The sequence below is a fragment of the Bombus huntii genome, unplaced genomic scaffold (assembly GCF_024542735.1).
Source record: "Bombus huntii isolate Logan2020A unplaced genomic scaffold, iyBomHunt1.1 ctg00000223.1, whole genome shotgun sequence".
Lineage (NCBI taxonomy): Eukaryota > Metazoa > Arthropoda > Insecta > Hymenoptera > Apidae > Bombus > Bombus huntii.
Window position 1 is genome coordinate 5,001 of NW_026099444.1, and position 15,000 is coordinate 20,000.

The 15,000-nt window shown below is 43.8% G+C and overlaps 2 non-coding genes across 2 annotated transcripts in view; both read right to left on the bottom strand.

The window, feature by feature from the left end:
- LOC126877711 (5.8S ribosomal RNA) overlaps positions 1–143 on the bottom strand; it is a 155-nt gene extending 12 nt beyond the window's left edge. Inside the window, exon 1 of the ribosomal RNA XR_007695261.1 lies at positions 1–143. This exon is cut by the window's left edge and continues 12 nt beyond it. This is a non-coding gene — a ribosomal RNA (5.8S ribosomal RNA).
- A 3,359-nt stretch (positions 144–3,502) lies between these two features.
- LOC126877716 (small subunit ribosomal RNA) lies at positions 3,503–5,425 on the bottom strand. Its single transcript, XR_007695265.1, has one exon. It is a non-coding gene; the product is annotated as a small subunit ribosomal RNA (ribosomal RNA).
- Positions 5,426–15,000: the final 9,575 nt, after the last annotated feature.

Sequence of the window (15,000 nt, forward strand, 5' to 3'; positions counted from 1 at the left end):
AGGCGTGGTCCAGGAATTGTATCCGTGGACCGCAATGTGCGTTCGAAATGTCGATGTTCATGTGTCCTGCAGTTCACACGTTGACGCGCAATTAGCTGCGTTCTTCATCGACCCACGAGCCAAGTGATCCACCGTTCAGGGTAATCTTTTATAAATTTACAACAGTTCAATACTCAAATGTACTCTTCTCGGTTCTAGCGAAGCCGAGTTCCGTCACGTTCGACCAACGGGAATCGAACGCGCAGAAGTCGCCATAGGATTGACGACACAAAAACGTTCGAAAAAAAAAGAAAACGACGAACGCGCGAAGATACGCGCGTTCGCCGGCCGGGCGTAAAGTACATTATGATATATAACAACCATCGAGATCGAAGCTCCGTTCGTCAGGAAACGACGGGGATATATACACCCGATTCTGAATCCTCTGTACAGCACACGATCTCGCGAACGAGTAAGCACGGTGGCTAGCCCATGTTATATATGTGTTTGATTCTACTCTCTCGTCCAATTATTCAAGAAACAGCGCGCGTGCATCTCTCCATCGTTCGGGTGATAGTAAAGATTCGATGGGATTCGCGCGGCCGTCCGCCTCGAGCGGTCTTTCGTCCCAATATCCAGAAGCAGAGTTTGAAAAACTCTAGCGACGGCACGGGTGTCCGACTCACGACATCGAGGTTTCGAAGCCGGCGATCCCCTCCGAACGGATGGCGACCACGCGACCGACTGAAAGCATGAAAAATCGACGAAAGATAGAACACATCTCCGTTCGGGTGGTGTTTTTTTTTTTAAAAAAAAAAAAAACAAAAATTCGATGGGACTCGCAGCCATCGTCCTCGCGCGGTCTTTCGTCCCGATATCCAGAAGCAGAGTTTGAAAAACTCTAGCGACGGCACGGGTGTCCGACTCACGACAACGAGGATAGACAGCCGGTCCCCTCCGAACGGGTTATGCGACGATAAACTCGATGAAACTTTAGTCTCGTTCAGGTAGTGTGTGTCTTGTAAATCAAAAATTCGATGGGACTCGCATCCATCGTCCTCGCGCGGTCTTTCGTCCCAACATCCAGAAGCAGAGTTTGAAAAACTCTAGCGACGGCACGGGTGTCCGACTCACGACAACGAGGATAGACAGCCGGTCCCCTCTGAACGGTATATTATATATGAGATGATAGACGACAAACTGGATGAAACTTTAAGTCTCGTTCAGGTAGTGTGTAAATCAAAAATTCGATGGGACTCGCATCCGTCGTCCTCGCGCGGTCTTTCGTCCCGATATCCAGAAGCAGAGTTTGAAAAACTCTAGCGACGGCACGGGTCTCCGACTCACGACAACGAGGAAAGACAGCCGGTCCCCTCTGAACGGTATATTATATGAAACTTTAAGTCTCGTTCAGGTAGTGTTTAAATAAAAAATTCGATGGGACTCGCATCCGTCGTCCTCGCGCGGTCTTTCGTCCCGATATCCAGAAGCAGAGTTTGAAAAACTCTAGCGACGGCACGGGTGTCCGACTCACGACAACGAGGAAAGACAGCCGGTCCCCTCTGAACGGTATATTATATGAAACTTTAAGTCTCGTTCAGGTAGTGTTTAAATAAAAAATTCGATGGGACTCGCATCCGTCGTCCTCGCGCGGTCTTTCGTCCCGATATCCAGAAGCAGAGTTTGAAAAACTCTAGCGACGGCACGGGTGTCCGACTCACGACAACGAGGAAAGACAGCCGGTCCCCTCTGAACGGTATATTATATGAAACTTTAAGTCTCGTTCAGGTAGTGTGTAAGTCAAAAATTCGATGGGACTCGCATCCGTCGTCCTCGCGCGGTCTTTCGTCCCGATATCCAGAAGCAGAGTTTGAAAAACTCTAGCGACGGCACGGGTGTCCGACTCACGACAACGAGGATAGACAGCCGGTCCCCTCTGAACGGTATATAATATGAAACTTTAAGTCTCGTTCAGGTAGTGTGTAAGTCAAAAATTCGATGGGACTCGCATCCGTCGTCCTCGCGCGGTCTTTCGTCCCGATATCCAGAAGCAGAGTTTGAAAAACTCTAGCGACGGCACGGGTGTCCGACTCACGACAACGAGGATAGACAGCCGGTCCCCTCTGAACGGTATATAATATACATTATGCGACGGTAGACGATCAACTAGACGAAACTTTAGTCTCGTTCAGGTGGTGTAAAAAAAATTCGATGGGATACGCACGCACGGCTGTCGTCGTCCTCGAGCGGTCTTTCGTCCCAATATCCAGAAGCAGAGTTTGAAAAACTCTAGCGACGGCACGGGTGTCCGACTCACGACATCGAGGCTTCGAAGCCGGCGGCGTTCCCCTCTGAACGAACTTCGGCTAGACTAGTTACGAATCGTTGCTACACATCGTCTTCATCGTCGTCGTCGTCGACATCGACATCATCATCATATCATCATCATCATCATCATCATCATCGGTCATCGTCGCATAGCGGGCCAACATCCACGCGATGCGTCTTCGTTCTAGGTTACCCGATCCACGAGTATGTTACACGTGGTTTCGTTATTTCGAACGAAACGACATACGAAGAGCACACGCCCTTTGGGTAGGAAGCACGTTTCGAGAACGACGAGAGTTTCGATGAAAGAGACGAGAGAAGTCGACGCAGAAGGTATCCATGGATCTTCGAAGAGAACCTTCGAAGATGTATATCGGTATCCTTTCGCTCTGCGCGACTCGCTACAAGTTCTTTCGCTCTCGTCGACTCGTTCTAGACGCTTCGTTCGATCCCAAAGAGGAGTCTTCGATATGTCCCGTTGCTAGGAGGAGAACAAACGCAACACAGACCACGAAACATAGAAGAGAATAGGCGAGCATGATCACTCCGACACGAGGCACTTTAGAGATTTTCTTATTAGTTTGCATGGACTTTTATATTTCGTTTGTACGGTTTCCACGATGCAAATACGAAATACGAGATCGTGACGGCGGGTCTTTCTGTGTACGGCCTCTCGCAGGCGCCACGACTGCATTTCTCTTTACACCTGGTTTCCATCGTAATTTTTTCGTTTGATATCGAGCCTTAACTTTTGTTGGCTCTTTCGAAGCTAGAGTTCCCTTTTATTAGAATTTCATATATATATATATATATTATATGTTATATGTTTTATTCGGAGACGGCGGGTCTTTCTGTTTACGACCTCACGCAGGCGCCTCGAATAAGTTTCATTCGCATTTCGTTTTTATACTTGTATATATATATCTCTTCATCCCGATGATCGAGAGAGAGTGCCACCTTCTCTTCGTATAATTCCGTAGCTGGAGGGTCGTCTCCTCCTTAAGAATATTTCTATTCGTGCCAACGGAGGTTGCCAAGCTCCCTGGCGTTTTCGTTTGTTAAAGTATATAGCTTGTTAATACGTCGTATATACTTTCGTCGATACAGGAGGAGTACGGCTCCTTACCGACCATTGTGATATATATTTCATAGTTTTTATATGTGTTCAAGTCAAATTCTTTTGGTATCGTATCGTTAATGATCCTTCCGCAGGTTCACCTACGGAAACCTTGTTACGACTTTTACTTCCTCTAAATGATCAAGTTTGGTCATCTTCCCGGTAACATCGGCAATGCTTATCACATTGGCCGCGCACCAGTCCGAAGACCTCACTAAATCATTCAATCGGTAGTAGCGACGGGCGGTGTGTACAAAGGGCAGGGACGTAATCAACGCGAGCTTATGACTCGCGCTTACTGGGAATTCCTCGTTCATGGGGAATAATTGCAAGCCCCAATCCCTAGCACGAAGGAGGTTCAGCGGGTTACCCGGGCCTTTCGGCCAGGGAAAACACGCTGATTCCTTCAGTGTAGCGCGCGTGCGGCCCAGAACATCTAAGGGCATCACAGACCTGTTATTGCTCAATCTCGTGCGGCTAGAAGCCGCCTGTTCCTCTAAGAAGATTTGTTTGTACGTTGGTAGTAAAAACCCACCGACCGAAGCCGGGGGCCTTCGAGATACCATAAGTTACGTCTATTTAGCAGGCTAGAGTCTCGTTCGTTATCGGAATTAACCAGACAAATCGCTCCACCAACTAAGAACGGCCATGCACCACCACCCACCGAATCAAGAAAGAGCTATCAATCTGTCAATCCTTCCGGTGTCCGGGCCTGGTGAGGTTTCCCGTGTTGAGTCAAATTAAGCCGCAGGCTCCACTCCTGGTGGTGCCCTTCCGTCAATTCCTTTAAGTTTCAGCTTTGCAACCATACTTCCCCCGGAACCCAAAAGCTTTGGTTTCCCGGAAGCTGCCCGCCGAGTCATCGGAGGAACTTCGGCGGATCGCTGGCTGGCATCGTTTATGGTTAGAACTAGGGCGGTATCTGATCGCCTTCGAACCTCTAACTTTCGTTCTTGATTAATGAAAACATTTTTGGCAAATGCTTTCGCTTCTGTCCGTCTTGCGACGATCCAAGAATTTCACCTCTAACGTCGCAATACGAATGCCCCCATCTGTCCCTATTAATCATTACCTCGGGGCTCCGAAAACCAACAAAATAGAACCGAGGTCCTATTCCATTATTCCATGCACACAGTATTCAGGCGAAGGTAGCCTGCTTTAAGCACTCTAATTTGTTCAAAGTAAACGTATCGGCCCACCTCGACACTCAGTGAAGAGCACCGCGATGGGATATTAGTTGGACCGCCCGCGAGGAGCTAAGCCCACCGATAGGACGTACCACATAATGCCAGTTAAACACCGCGAGCGGTGAACCGACACTGTGACACACAGATTCAACTACGAGCTTTTTAACCGCAACAACTTTAATATACGCTATTGGAGCTGGAATTACCGCGGCTGCTGGCACCAGACTTGCCCTCCAATTGGTCCTCGTTAAAGGATTTAAAGTGTACTCATTCCGATTACGGGGCCTCGGATGAGTCCCGTATCGTTATTTTTCGTCACTACCTCCCCGTGCCGGGAGTGGGTAATTTGCGCGCCTGCTGCCTTCCTTGGATGTGGTAGCTGTTTCTCAGGCTCCCTCTCCGGAATCGAACCCTGATTCCCCGTTACCCGTTACAACCATGGTAGGCGCAGAACCTACCATCGACAGTTGATAAGGCAGACATTTGAAAGATGCGTCGCCGGTGCTAGATGACCATGCGATCAGCACAAAGTTATTCAGAGTCACCAAAACAAACGATGGACGGACAGACGAGCCATCCGCCACCGATTGGTTTTGATCTAATAAAAGCATTCCTACCATCTCTGGTCGGAATCTGTTTGCATGTATTAGCTCTAGAATTACCACAGTTATCCAAGTAAATGTAGGTATGATCTAAGAAACCATAACTGATTTAATGAGCCATTCGCGGTTTCACCTTAATGCGGCATGTACTGAGACATGCATGGCTTAATCTTTGAGACAAGCATATGACTACTGGCAGGATCAACCAGGGATCTTATTCGTATAACAATTCTTATAAATTTCGTTTAAGTTCTCTTCGTGTCGTAGGTGGGACGTAAGCACCGTACGACGAGACTTTTCGTTCTTAAGATAGATATATCTATAAAATATATCTCCTAGCGACGTTCGAGATACACCCATAGTTCAGTAATAATCTTCGAACGCCGCTCGCAGCCACTTTGTAATTCTCAACTCCACCTCCTCTCTTCTCTCTCTCTCTCTCTCTCATAGTCTTATATAAAATGTTTAGAATCGTACTTCTAAAGGAACATTTCCATAATGCTGTCTTCGTGTAAAAAGACTTATTAGAATATCTTAGCGGTAAAGCACGTATACGCACCTCACGCTGAACGAACAAGCGCGTATCCCAGTGCGTCGCGCTGGACATACCGTAAGAATATTCTTTCAATCGGTAGAACATTTTCGGCAGAAGACATACTACGCAAAGATAGTACGCTCCTACCGCCTCATCGGATACTTCTGCGAAAGCAGAAGTTTTTATAGAAAGCAGACGGTTATACTCTTTTGAATGAATCGATGCTCAGTTAGTACAAGCACACACGCATCTAACAATTTTTGTTAGAATACGTACACACAGGTCACCAGCTTCCCGACTCAGGGGAACCTTGCCACGATATTTGGTCATTACGTCCAGGACAGCGACCCGCGGCGCAGCAGTGTAGAGAAAAAACCAGAACGAGAACGGAGGAACAGTCGAGAAATAGCGTAAAATACACTAAGACTCGAGGAGCGGTGACTGAATTCTCAACCGAGGCCGTAGAATAGCCACGCGCTCAACGCTGTTCCGACCGAACCGTCCGGCTCGACGTCTCTCTTATAGATACGAAAGCGCCAGCCGGAAGGCCGGCGCCGGCCGGGCTAGCGGCCGCGCGCTTACGGTGCAAAACCTCCGTAGCAACGTACCGTTCGGAAGGGACGCTGGAACTTAGTCTCGCGAACGCTCGATCACTACTATACAAAGCCAATATCCAACCATCGAAATACATTACCAGACGTTTTATTAACATAATAGAAATGCATTTTTACCAAAAAATTAATTTTTTTTTTCACCGAAAAATTGCATCAGTAAACATACTCTTTTATCGAATACGGACAAAAAATAAGTTTATAATCAATTACAATACGTTAAAATAAGTAGAAATATGCAAAAAAATATATACCTTGTAACGTTAATTAACGAAAAAATTAGAAAAATATCCCAGTCGTGTCAGTTCGACGAACGCTAATTTTTTGAAAAAATCGATAAAAATGTTTAATCCCGACGTATTTAATAGAGATAGAACGATTCCCGTAAAAAAATTCATACCTTGTAACGCTTTTAAACGAATAAACTCGAAAAAACTTTTTCGCCCTCGGAATTTTTCTAAGTCCCAACGTACCGGCTCGGAATTTTTCTATGTTCCAACGACCGGTCGTGTCGGTCCAAACGTTTTTATATCCGTCTGCCGACGATATAAACGCTTAATCCCGACGTATTTTATCGAGTTATAACGATTTCTTGAAAAATATTCGTACGTTATAACGCTTTTTAACGAATTAATCGAAAAAGAGTGTTCGGTCCGAAAATTTTCTAAGTACGAACGACCGGCCGCATAGGTCCGTTTTTAAAAATCGTTCTCGGACGGAAATAAACCATTAATCCCGACGTATTTCGTCGAGTTACGTCGATTTATGCAAAAAAATTCATACCTTGTAACGCTTTTTAACGAATAAACTCGAAAAAACTTTTTCGCCCTCGGAATTTTTCTAAGTCCCAACGTACCGGCTCGGAATTTTTCTATGTTCCAACGACCGGTCGTGTCGGTCCAAACGTTTTTATATCCGTCTGCCGACGATATAAACGCTTAATCCCGACGTATTTTATCGAGTTATAACGATTTCTTGAAAAATATTCGTACGTTATAACGCTTTTTAACGAATTAATCGAAAAAGAGTGTTCGGTCCGAAAATTTTCTAAGTACGAACGACCGGCCGCATAGGTCCGTTTTTAAAAATCGTTCTCGGACGGAAATAAACCATTAATCCCGACGTATTTCGTCGAGTTACGTCGATTTATGCAAAAAAATTCATACCTTGTAACGCTTTTTAACGAATAAACTCGAAAAAACTTTTTCGCCCTCGGAATTTTTCTAAGTCCCAACGTACCGGCTCGGAATTTTTCTATGTTCCAACGACCGGTCGTGTCGGTCCAAACGTTTTTATATCCGTCTGCCGACGATATAAACGCTTAATCCCGACGTATTTTATCGAGTTATAACGATTTCTTGAAAAATATTCGTACGTTATAACGCTTTTTAACGAATTAATCGAAAAAGAGTGTTCGGTCCGAAAATTTTCTAAGTACGAACGACCGGCCGCATAGGTCCGTTTTTAAAAATCGTTCTCGGACGGAAATAAACCATTAATCCCGACGTATTTCGTCGAGTTACGTCGATTTATGCAAAAAAATTCATACCTTGTAACGCTTTTTAACGAATAAACTCGAAAAAACTTTTTCGCGCTCGGAATTTTTCTAAGTCCCAACGTACCGGCTCGGAATTTTTCTATGTTCCAACGACCGGTCGTGTCGGTCCAAACGTTTTTATATCCGTCTGCCGACGATATAAACGCTTAATCCCGACGTATTTTATCGAGTTATAACGATTTCTTGAAAAATATTCGTACGTTATAACGCTTTTTAACGAATTAATCGAAAAAGAGTGTTCGGTCCGAAAATTTTCTAAGTACGAACGACCGGCCGCATAGGTCCGTTTTTAAAAATCGTTCTCGGACGGAAATAAACCATTAATCCCGACGTATTTCGTCGAGTTACGTCGATTTATGCAAAAAAATTCATACCTTGTAACGCTTTTTAACGAATAAACTCGAAAAAACTTTTTCGCCCTCGGAATTTTTCTAAGTCCCAACGTACCGGCTCGGAATTTTTCTATGTTCCAACGACCGGTCGTGTCGGTCCAAACGTTTTTATATCCGTCTGCCGACGATATAAACGCTTAATCCCGACGTATTTTATCGAGTTATAACGATTTCTTGAAAAATATTCGTACGTTATAACGCTTTTTAACGAATTAATCGAAAAAGAGTGTTCGGTCCGAAAATTTTCTAAGTACGAACGACCGGCCGCATAGGTCCGTTTTTAAAAATCGTTCTCGGACGGAAATAAACCATTAATCCCGACGTATTTCGTCGAGTTACGTCGATTTATGCAAAAAAATTCATACCTTGTAACGCTTTTTAACGAATAAACTCGAAAAAACTTTTTCGCCCTCGGAATTTTTCTAAGTCCCAACGTACCGGCTCGGAATTTTTCTATGTTCCAACGACCGGTCGTGTCGGTCCAAACGTTTTTATATCCGTCTGCCGACGATATAAACGCTTAATCCCGACGTATTTTATCGAGTTATAACGATTTCTTGAAAAATATTCGTACGTTATAACGCTTTTTAACGAATTAATCGAAAAAGAGTGTTCGGTCCGAAAATTTTCTAAGTACGAACGACCGGCCGCATAGGTCCGTTTTTAAAAATCGTTCTCGGACGGAAATAAACCATTAATCCCGACGTATTTCGTCGAGTTACGTCGATTTATGCAAAAAAATTCATACCTTGTAACGCTTTTTAACGAATAAACTCGAAAAAACTTTTTCGCGCTCGGAATTTTTCTAAGTCCCAACGTACCGGCTCGGAATTTTTCTATGTTCCAACGACCGGTCGTGTCGGTCCAAACGTTTTTATATCCGTCTGCCGACGATATAAACGCTTAATCCCGACGTATTTTATCGAGTTATAACGATTTCTTGAAAAATATTCGTACGTTATAACGCTTTTTAACGAATTAATCGAAAAAGAGTGTTCGGTCCGAAAATTTTCTAAGTACGAACGACCGGCCGCATAGGTCCGTTTTTAAAAATCGTTCTCGGACGGAAATAAACCATTAATCCCGACGTATTTCGTCGAGTTACGTCGATTTATGCAAAAAAATTCATACCTTGTAACGCTTTTTAACGAATAAACTCGAAAAAACTTTTTCGCCCTCGGAATTTTTCTAAGTCCCAACGTACCGGCTCGGAATTTTTCTATGTTCCAACGACCGGTCGTGTCGGTCCAAACGTTTTTATATCCGTCTGCCGACGATATAAACGCTTAATCCCGACGTATTTTATCGAGTTATAACGATTTCTTGAAAAATATTCGTACGTTATAACGCTTTTTAACGAATTAATCGAAAAAGAGTGTTCGGTCCGAAAATTTTCTAAGTACGAACGACCGGCCGCATAGGTCCGTTTTTAAAAATCGTTCTCGGACGGAAATAAACCATTAATCCCGACGTATTTCGTCGAGTTACGTCGATTTATGCAAAAAAATTCATACCTTGTAACGCTTTTTAACGAATAAACTCGAAAAAACTTTTTCGCCCTCGGAATTTTTCTAAGTCCCAACGTACCGGCTCGGAATTTTTCTATGTTCCAACGACCGGTCGTGTCGGTCCAAACGTTTTTATATCCGTCTGCCGACGATATAAACGCTTAATCCCGACGTATTTTATCGAGTTATAACGATTTCTTGAAAAATATTCGTACCTTCTAACACTTTTTAACGAGTTATTTGGAGGGGATCTTTCGGCCTTTTCGTAGCGGTGCGAAAAAATTCTAAGTTCCAACGTCCCGGTCACGTTGGTCCGGAGGATGAAATTTTTTAAAAAAATAAAGTGAAATCGTTACGTTCGACTAGATTTCGTCGATACGTAACGATTTCACACAAAATTTCGATACGTTATAACGCTTTTTGGCGAGTTATTTCGAGTTGAACATTCGGTACTTTCGTAACGGGGCGAAAAAATTCTAAGTTCCAACGTCCCGGTCACGTTGGTCCGGAGGATGAAATTTTTTAAAAAAATAAAGTGAAATCGCTACTTTCGACTAGATTTCGTCGAAACGTAACGATTTCACGCAAAATTTCGATACGTTATAACGCTTTTTGGCGAGTTATTTCGAGTTGAACTTTCGGTACTTTCGTAACGGTGCGAAAAAATTCTAAGTTCCAACGTCCCGGTCACGTTGGTCCGGAGGATGAAATTTTTTAAAAAAATAAAGTGAAATCGCTACTTTCGACTAGATTTCGTCGAAACGTAACGATTTCACGCAAAATTTCGATACGTTATAACGCTTTTTGGCGAGTTATTTCGAGTTGAACTTTCGGTACTTTCGTAACGGTGCGAAAAAATTCTAAGTTCCAACGTCCCGGTCACGTTGGTCCGGAGGATGAAATTTTTTAAAAAAATAAAGTGAAATCGCTACTTTCGACTAGATTTCGTCGATACGTAACGATTTCACGCAAAATTTCGATACGTTATAACGCTTTTTAGCGAGTTATTTCGAGTTGAACTTTCGGTACTTTCGTAACGGTGCGAAAAAATTCTAAGTTCCAACGTCCCGGTCACGTTGGTCCGGAGGATGAAATTTTTTAAAAAAATAAAGTGAAATCGCTACTTTCGACTAGATTTCGTCGATACGTAACGATTTCACGCAAAATTTCGATACGTTATAACGCTTTTTAGCGAGTTATTTCGAGTTGAACTTTCGGTACTTTCGTAACGGTGCGAAAAAATTCTAAGTTCCAACGTCCCGGTCACGTTGGTCCGGAGGATGAAATTTTTTAAAAAAATAAAGTGAAATCGCTACTTTCGACTAGATTTCGTCGAAACGTAACGATTTCACGCAAAATTTCGATACGTTATAACGCTTTTTGGCGAGTTATTTCGAGTTGAACTTTCGGTACTTTCGTAACGGTGCGAAAAAATTCTAAGTTCCAACGTCCCGGTCACGTTGGTCCGGAGGATGAAATTTTTTAAAAAAATAAAGTGAAATCGCTACTTTCGACTAGATTTCGTCGAAACGTAACGATTTCACGCAAAATTTCGATACGTTATAACGCTTTTTGGCGAGTTATTTCGAGTTGAACTTTCGGTACTTTCGTAGCGGTGCGAAAAAATTCTAAGTTCCAACGTCCCGGTCACGTTGGTCCGGAGGATGAAATTTTTTAAAAAAATAAAGTGAAATCGCTACTTTCGACTAGATTTCGTCGATACGTAACGATTTCACTGATAATTTCGATGCGTTATAACGCTTTTTCTCGAGTTATTTCGACTCGAACGTTCGAACAGTGGCGAATATTTCAAAGTCCCTGCGACGCAACGATACGCTCTTACGCGTTGCTCGCTCGCTCCGCTCGCTCGAAAAAAAAAGTAGCCCAACCCAAAACCAATCCCTTTAGCGTTCGTTCTTCGATTTCATCGAAATCTTCGTTCGAACGCTTGGGATCGGTTTTGGGTTGGGCTATATTCGTCCGAGCGAGCGCAGCGAGCGAGCATTTGTCGCGATTATTTTCCTCGTTTTCGTCTCTCTCGTGAAACGGGAAAAAACGTGGAAAACGGGAAAAAAACGGGAAAAAACGGGAAAAAAACGCGAAGAAACGGGAAAAAACGCGGAAAAACGTTTAAAAATATTTGAAAAAGCGCGCGCGCGCGCGCGCAATACGAGCTGCGCAGAACGGCGTACCTTAAGAGAGTGTTACCTACTCCGGCGCATACCCGCTGATTCGGAGGTGCGCGCGCAGCGGTAGCACGAGCGGCTAAGTCCAGCGGCGTATTGCTTTATGCTCGCACGCGACTAAGTCCAGCGGCGTATTGCTTTCTGTTTGTACGCGACTAAGTCCAGCGGCGTATTGCTTTCTGTTTGTACGCGACTAAGTCCAGCGGCGTATTGCTTTTTACTCGCACGAGACAAAGTCCCAGCGGCGTATCGCTTTCTATTCGTGCGTCTCGTTGTTTGATTTAAAGGAAAAAAAAATCGCTACGCACGACCATCGGCCGTACGTAGCGAAATTATTTTTTTTAACCGCAGGAGACAAAGTCCCAGCGGCGTATTGCTTTATGCTCGCACGCGACTAAGTCCAGCGGCGTATTGCTTTCTGTTTGTACGCGACTAAGTCCAGCGGCGTATTGCTTTTTACTCGCACGCGACTAAGTCCAGCGGCGTATTGCTTTATGCTCGCACGCGACTAAGTCCAGCGGCGTATTGCTTTCAGTTTGTACGCGACTAAGTCCAGCGGCGTATTGCTTTATGCTCGCACGAGACAATGTCCCAGCGGCGTATCGCTTTCTATTCGTGCGTCTCGTTGTTTGATTTAAAGGAAAAAAAAATCGCTACGTACGGCCGATGGTCGTGTACAAACTGAAAGCAATACGCCGCTGGACTTAGTCGCGTGCGAGCATAAAGCAATACGCCGCTGGACTTAGCCGCTCGTGCTACCGCTGCGCGCGCACCTCCGAATCAGCGGGTATGCGCCGGAGTAGGTAACACTCTCTTAAGGTACGCCGTTCTGCGCAGCTCGTATTGCGCGCGCGCGCGCGCGCTTTTTCAAATATTTTTAAACGTTTTTCCGCGTTTTTTCCCGTTTCTTCGCGTTTTTTTCCCGTTTTTTTCCCGTTTTTTCCCGTTTTCCACGTTTTTTCCCGTTTCACGAGAGAGACGAAAACGAGGAAAATAATCGCGACAAATGCTCGCTCGCTGCGCTCGCTCGGACGAATATAGCCCAACCCAAAACCGATCCCAAGCGTTCGAACGAAGATTTCGATGAAATCGAAGAACGAACGCTAAAGGGATTGGTTTTGGGTTGGGCTACTTTTTTTTTCGAGCGAGCGGAGCGAGCGAGCAACGCGTAAGAGCGTATCGTTGCGTCGCAGGGACTTTGAAATATTCGCCACTGTTCGAACGTTCGAGTCGAAATAACTCGAGAAAAAGCGTTATAACGCATCGAAATTATCAGTGAAATCGTTACGTATCGACGAAATCTAGTCGAAAGTAGCGATTTCACTTTATTTTTTTAAAAAATTTCATCCTCCGGACCAACGTGACCGGGACGTTGGAACTTAGAATTTTTTCGCACCGCTACGAAAGTACCGAAAGTTCAACTCGAAATAACTCGCCAAAAAGCGTTATAACGTATCGAAATTTTGCGTGAAATCGTTACGTTTCGACGAAATCTAGTCGAAAGTAGCGATTTCACTTTATTTTTTTAAAAAATTTCATCCTCCGGACCAACGTGACCGGGACGTTGGAACTTAGAATTTTTTCGCACCGTTACGAAAGTACCGAAAGTTCAACTCGAAATAACTCGCCAAAAAGCGTTATAACGTATCGAAATTTTGCGTGAAATCGTTACGTTTCGACGAAATCTAGTCGAAAGTAGCGATTTCACTTTATTTTTTTAAAAAATTTCATCCTCCGGACCAACGTGACCGGGACGTTGGAACTTAGAATTTTTTCGCACCGTTACGAAAGTACCGAAAGTTCAACTCGAAATAACTCGCTAAAAAGCGTTATAACGTATCGAAATTTTGCGTGAAATCGTTACGTATCGACGAAATCTAGTCGAAAGTAGCGATTTCACTTTATTTTTTTAAAAAATTTCATCCTCCGGACCAACGTGACCGGGACGTTGGAACTTAGAATTTTTTCGCACCGTTACGAAAGTACCGAAAGTTCAACTCGAAATAACTCGCTAAAAAGCGTTATAACGTATCGAAATTTTGCGTGAAATCGTTACGTATCGACGAAATCTAGTCGAAAGTAGCGATTTCACTTTATTTTTTTAAAAAATTTCATCCTCCGGACCAACGTGACCGGGACGTTGGAACTTAGAATTTTTTCGCACCGTTACGAAAGTACCGAAAGTTCAACTCGAAATAACTCGCCAAAAAGCGTTATAACGTATCGAAATTTTGCGTGAAATCGTTACGTTTCGACGAAATCTAGTCGAAAGTAGCGATTTCACTTTATTTTTTTAAAAAATTTCATCCTCCGGACCAACGTGACCGGGACGTTGGAACTTAGAATTTTTTCGCACCGTTACGAAAGTACCGAAAGTTCAACTCGAAATAACTCGCCAAAAAGCGTTATAACGTATCGAAATTTTGCGTGAAATCGTTACGTTTCGACGAAATCTAGTCGAAAGTAGCGATTTCACTTTATTTTTTTAAAAAATTTCATCCTCCGGACCAACGTGACCGGGACGTTGGAACTTAGAATTTTTTCGCCCCGTTACGAAAGTACCGAATGTTCAACTCGAAATAACTCGCCAAAAAGCGTTATAACGTATCGAAATTTTGTGTGAAATCGTTACGTATCGACGAAATCTAGTCGAACGTAACGATTTCACTTTATTTTTTTAAAAAATTTCATCCTCCGGACCAACGTGACCGGGACGTTGGAACTTAGAATTTTTTCGCACCGCTACGAAAAGGCCGAAAGATCCCCTCCAAATAACTCGTTAAAAAGTGTTAGAAGGTACGAATATTTTTCAAGAAATCGTTATAACTCGATAAAATACGTCGGGATTAAGCGTTTATATCGTCGGCAGACGGATATAAAAACGTTTGGACCGACACGACCGGTCGTTGGAACATAGAAAAATTCCGAGCCGGTACGTTGGGACTTAGAAAAATTCCGAGCGCGAAAAAGTTTTTTCGAGTTTATTCGTTAAAAAGC